The following is a 6,411-nucleotide window of genomic DNA, read 5'->3' on the forward strand; positions in this document are numbered from 1 at the left end:
ACACACACACACACACACACACATAGGATATATATTAATATCCTATTTTCACTTCCTCTTATATTGTGTTTAATTTTGAAACACTCCATGTCACATATTCTCTAAATATTTAGAGAATATGTGACATGGAGTGTTTAAAAATTATATGAGTCATTTGGCCATTTCTCATGGTTACATAAGTTTTTGTCTAAAATTCTCCTTAAAAATTATTGTTTTGCTAACATCTTTGTAATATTTCCATATTAATGTATATTTTGCTAGAAAATATGCTATGCACATTCATGAGGTTCTTACTTTTTAATTTTACACCGTTGATATTTGCTACTTTAACATTCCTTGATCCATCTAATCTTGAAATATCACCAGAGACCTATGACTTATGTAAGCCTGTTATTTCGCTGAAGTTCACACTTGAGTGCTGCTTGGGGCCATTGTTAATAGCATGCACTTCATCAGTCTAGCGAGTCTAGTGTCTGCATGCCCTGCAGTATTCAACCTACGCGTTCTCTCCTCTCCACATCCACATTAAACTTCTCTTTGCCAGAGTGTTATAATAAATCTGTAGATTTCTTAACATCAAACTAGCCTTTTACCCAAAAGAGCATTCTTTGAATCCATGTGGAACTTGATTTGTTAAGGTTTTATTTATTATTTATCACCTATGACCACTTCTAGTTTTTCCTTTTTTGTGCTTTGTTAGATTTGGTATCAGAACTGTAGTTCTAGGTTTTATAAAATGAAAGTGGTAGCCTAAATCTTTTTCTACAGAGTGCAAAGCAGACAAGGAAAAATGAAAGTTAAACATAACAGCGAATTGCCATTATATAACCCAGTAGCAAATNAACTATTAGACAGCCTCCACTGAGGTTTGGTGACAGAATTTATCTGTGTGGTCCAACAAACTTCAACCAATAATGTAAGTAGGCCCAGATTCACAGTCAGTGAATAAAAGCAAAGGAAATTGTTTGCAGTATAAACCCAAATTCAATGTTTCCAAGATAAATTTCTTAAGAAATTAGTAAACAATTTAAAAATTACCAAACATAAAGAATAAAATAGATTTGAGAGAAGGCTGGAAAAAAAATGACAGAAGATATAGTCTTACAAAGATATATTATATTGGAATGATCAGATTCAGAAAAAAATCAGTATGGTTACTGTTGTATTAATTTTCTCTTGTTGCCATAACAAATTACCACACAATGTCATAAAACACCACAGATTTATCGTCTAATAGTTCTATAGGTCAGACATCCAGTACAAATGTTACCAGATTAAAATCAAAGTGTAGGCAGGATGCATTTAATTCTGGAGGCTCTAGGGGAGAATTGAATCAATTTCTTGTTCATTTGGGTTGTTGGCAGAATTCAGTACCTTGCGGTCGTAGGACTGAGCTTCTTGTTTTGTTGCTGGCTCTAAATTGAGGGTTTCCCCCAGCTTCCGGATGCTGTCATATGCCTTGGCATTGGGGTCCTTTTTAACTTGTAAAGCCAACAGTGGCAGGTTGAGACCATCTCCCATCATACTTTCTGACTCCTTCAGTCCAAATTGGCAGTGTCTCTGCCTGTATAAAATTCTCAAGAACTCTGTGGGTCTTCCATGGTTGTCATAAGGATTCACTCCATTAGACAAGATTTTCAACAATTCCATGGACTTTCCTAAATGCTACAGTTTACTCAGGACTTGGCAGCTCTCACCAAGCAAAAGGAATTTGTTTAGCACTAAATGTGGTTTTGCTATTCTGCTTGGTGCTTTCAGGAACACTGGGAAAATTGTTCTAGCCCTATTATTTTTCAGTGTCATTAAAGGCTATTTATTATAGAAAATTTTGGCAGACTCTCCTTGTTGTTATTTCCCTTGCACAGTCGCATTATATTGAATATTTATTGACTTGAGTTCCTCATTAGTTATATTAGAATGAATTATAGATAGATATTAAAAGCTGTGTTTTTATTTTTTGAGTATGACTAATGTCAGAAAACCTCATGACTCTATTCCATTTTATCAAAACAAGAATTCCTTATTTAATCAAAGGAAATCTAAAAAGGCACAGGGGATTTAGTGCCTTAGATTCAATGAAGAATAAAATAAAGTGACTGTGAACTTTTAAGAAAGCAAACATAAGCTTTAATTTTTCCCAGAATTGCACAATGGCATTCATCTGCAGTTTGAGAAGACATTTTACTAACTATTAGTGAATAATAATTTGCTAAGTTTTGCTAGATGTATAATTTTATCTGAAATATATATAAAGTCTTGTGACATCTCTTTTGTAGAGGATCGAATATAAGTGTCAAACACAATTGGTTTGAATTACCATCTGTGACTTTTTAAGCACGGTAAATATCTTCTCTGAGTTTCATCTCACCATAAAAAAATAAAAACAACTGGAATTCGTATGCAGTTATAACTCTTTAATTTTTTTTTTTTTGCTCTACTCTAAACTTGGCATGCTCATAATAGCAGGAAGTTCAATATCTCTCTCTTGAGGTCCTCTCCAACCCCACTCCCTTTGCCCAAGATTCTCAAAGGACTTCCCACCTTGCCTCCAAATCCCAAACACAGCGAAAACTGGGAAGCCCATCCATTGCTTTGTGTCACTAGATATGGAGTTGCCGTGGAAAATTGGCTCCCCATCACATTCCAACTGGTGATTTTGCATACTGTTATCTAGAAGCAGCTCAGCCACTGTTCCTAAAATGTCCACCATCACATAATGGCCAGGACAGAAAAGGCTGCAGGCCTCAGGCTTTCTCAGGAACCTCCAAACCACGGTACTGAGCGTGAGTTACTGCCCGCGCTCTCCCTTTCCTCAAGGCGACTTGACCCTCTTTGAGACTCCTGGTATCCTTTCCTGCCAACAGCCTCAAACAGGAACACAAGTCCTTCAAAGAGGTTCCACTAACATGAAATCACAAAAGGATTCATCTTTGACCCCAAGTGACCTCTTGGAAAATTTACTCAGTGACTTGCTCTTGGAGGGCTGAGCCATAACTTATCAAGTTATGAAAGGTCCTATTATAACCTTTCCCCAGGGAAATAGGTACCTAAAAGCTTACTATAGACAAATAAAATTACTCTTTNGTTGCTGTTATTTTAGTTAACATCACTGAAATATAAGTTTATCCAAACACTTGAATTTGATCCATTCGATTGCACCCAAATATTTGATTCCCTGTACCAAATGTTTTACATCTACCTGGCTTTTTTCTTAAATTTAACTGTATGTGCATATGTGCATGTGTGTGAGTGTGTGTATTATCATGCTATACATATATCAATATGTGGACACACATATGGGATAGACACACATGTACACATAGAATGTATGTATGGTGTATACACATGCTCCTCTAAAATAAATTACAGTTTAGTGTTCAGCATCATAAAATGGTGCAAGTTCAGCAACATTACTATTAAACTTTTATTTTAAATGTTAATTGTAAATACAATTCAATAATGCTGCATAAGATGATATTTGGGATAGAAGATATCAATAGATTTTGTAAGCCATAAAAATAAAAGTCAAACCCTTTAGCTTAAAAGTATTTACTGATTTTTATTAATGCATTTTACAAATATGCCAAAACTTTACTGTAATGTTCAAAGCAACAAATAAAAATTCTAGTGGATTAAAATGAAACAAATTTATTGTAGAAAAAAGTTTTAAATCATTGCTAAAAGTAAAAACATCTTTATTTTCAAGTTAACTGACTATAATTTCATAATTATTTATTTGTAGATATCCACTTTGGGTCATTTCTGAAGCTGAATTCAGAGCAATCTTAAGGTAAGCTCTTTATTTGGGGTATGAGTGTGTATATGTGTGTGTGTTTTATAGTTTTAAGGAATAAAAATATATGGCAATACTGTGTGCCATACAATATTCAAACATATTTCTAATTACTATTTTATGGTCCATGATGCACACTGAATGATATTGGTTCCATTTTATCTTTTAATAATATTTCTCAATTTTAAAAAATATCAAAAACATATGATAACCCAGTGATTACCCATTAAATATCCTATCAGTTCCCTCTCTGAAAATATACATACAAGTATCTCACTGTGTAAACATACAAAGCAATTAGAGCAAAATTAATATTGAATAATGTAGTGCTCAATATGCTGAGTTAACAGAGGCTGGAATGAGTTATGAAATGTGGGCTGGTGTGACAGGGACATGGCATGGAATTAATAATAATAATAATATCAATAGCAATAACAATACGATTTACTTAATGGTGCTTTACTGAACGCTTTATATATACATGCTTTTTGTAATACAGTCCTTACAATTTTATGAAGCAAAAGTAATTTTATTGTTTTTATTATTAATCTCATTTTACACTGAGAAACCTGAGGCTTGTCTCAAGTTGTGTAGCTGGTAAGTGGCATAGTTACCAGCTAAAGCCTAACTAAGATAATGAGAAGGGGATATTTTGAGATATGAAGACCACTAATAAAGCATGAACGATAAAGTAGATGTGCACTATTCTAGAGTGTCAAATTGAAATGCAGAGCATTTAAGGAAAATGTAGTAAAAATTGTATGACCAGAATAGACCAAGGTTGTCAACACACTTTGGTGAGTAACATCAAGTGGTTGTTCTAGGTCATCTCCAGTGCCCTGTACCTGCAAACTCCTAAGCTGTATTTTTACTGTTGTAGTTGAGTACAAGAATCTACAATCTGGTCAGCATTATCAGTTTTAAAAAATTAACAATCAAATACTAGAAGTAGGAGGGATCATTGAAAATTATCTTGTCCTGTCAAAGCATGAAATGATGGCCTAGTCCTGATAGAAGCAGTGGAAATAGGGAGGCATGCTATTGCAGAAGACATGAAAGCAAGCAAATATGACAGTTCTTCGTGATAGATTAGGGAAAAGGAATAAAGGAAAAGGAAGAACAGAGATGGTGTTAAGTTTATTATTATAGAAAAAAGGAAAAACTACAAAACGTTTGTCAGAGAACAGAATGAATGTGGTTTCTCTATTTTGCATTGGGAATATTGAGGGGGGCACACATTCATATACCCTATAGGAAATAAAAAGTTAAATGAAAAAAAAATGGTGAAGATTGGGTACTAATTCCATTAACTGTTTTATCTATTAAAGATTTTAGAGTGGGTGGTTTTTTATGAAAGAATTAGTATAAATAAAAGCATGTGGGGCTAATATTTTAAACACCACTTTCAGTTGAATATTTCTAAAATAAAATGCTTGTATAGCCATGTAAGCTTGGGTATATGTGAGATAATGTAAGCTGCATAAAAGTCTTGCCTTCAATGCCTAATTAAATTATGTCAAAATTTTGTTTGTTTGGGATTTTGTCTATTTCTTTGTTTAACAATATGCTAATTTTTCTTAATTCATGCAAATTACTTTAAACTCAACTCTGGAAAACATTTGTTTTAAATACTGACCATGTTACTTCCCTTATTTTAAGCACTCAAGCATTTCTTTCATTGGACATTATCATTATTCTGTTAACAATGCTTCAGGTAAAATGCAATTTAAAATTAGTTTTATTTCAGAATCCTAACATTCATTCACAGTGTAATGAACATGTGAATTAGATAATAAACAGGGAGAGAAGAGAGAAGGGGAGCTCTGACTAGGTTATATGCACTGCATTTGGAGTGATGCCTTTTGGTAATGCTGGCATACAATACTATAATATTTTTATAATACTCTAACAATTTTTCCTCATATCAGAAAAAATACAGGATGAAATTATGTGTACTATAGAATTATAAACTTCTTACATTTTACTAAGTATTTTCATTCAGTAAATTCAGTAGCTAAATCCAGTGCTAAATTCTGGGCCTACCACAATACTTTTAGTAGAAATGGCTTCTCTTTTCAAGATACTCGGGATCTGGTAAAGAGAAAATGACAGCTTCAAATACATAAACAAATTATTACAGCATAGAATAAGGGAAGCACAAAGAATGTGATACTTCTGATTGAGTGGCTTGATTGCTCATAAATATCATCAAGGAAATGTAGAGTTTTAGTTTATAAACCTAAAAGAAGGTACACTTTCTAAATTTAGATTTGAGCTTAATTATGTTTATTGGAAATATAAAGACAGTACAAAGACTATAATGGTAGGCTTTGAATTTCTTAGAATTTGATTCTCAGAGGCAATGTTTTTTTCTGCTTTTGGAATCTGAAGCAGTCTTCATATAGTGCTATAAATATATTTTTAGAAAGTGGGGGTTTAAAATGTGAAACATATTACCTGTGGCCTGCTACTTATTTTTCTAGACATTGGTCCCATCAAGAATGGTACTTTTTGAATAATATAGTATGTCAACTATAATTATATATACATATAGTCTCGGGACATGGAGTAGAGAGCAGGAACAGATTCAATGGAATTGTAATAGATAAGCATGATAT

At 33.2% G+C, this 6,411-nt stretch overlaps 1 long non-coding RNA gene across 1 annotated transcript in view; it reads left to right on the forward strand.

Annotated features, from left to right (window-relative positions):
• Nucleotides 1–6,411, forward strand: part of LOC109377727 (uncharacterized) — a 167,198-nt gene that overhangs the window by 121,884 nt on the left and 38,903 nt on the right. Inside the window, exon 2 of the long non-coding RNA XR_002122921.1 lies at nucleotides 3,743–3,790. This is a non-coding gene — a long non-coding RNA (uncharacterized LOC109377727). The remainder of the gene's footprint in view (nucleotides 1–3,742; nucleotides 3,791–6,411) is intronic.

This window comes from Hipposideros armiger, unplaced genomic scaffold, assembly GCF_001890085.2.
Source record: "Hipposideros armiger isolate ML-2016 unplaced genomic scaffold, ASM189008v1 scaffold_1528, whole genome shotgun sequence".
Classification (NCBI taxonomy): Eukaryota; Metazoa; Chordata; class Mammalia; order Chiroptera; family Hipposideridae; genus Hipposideros; species Hipposideros armiger.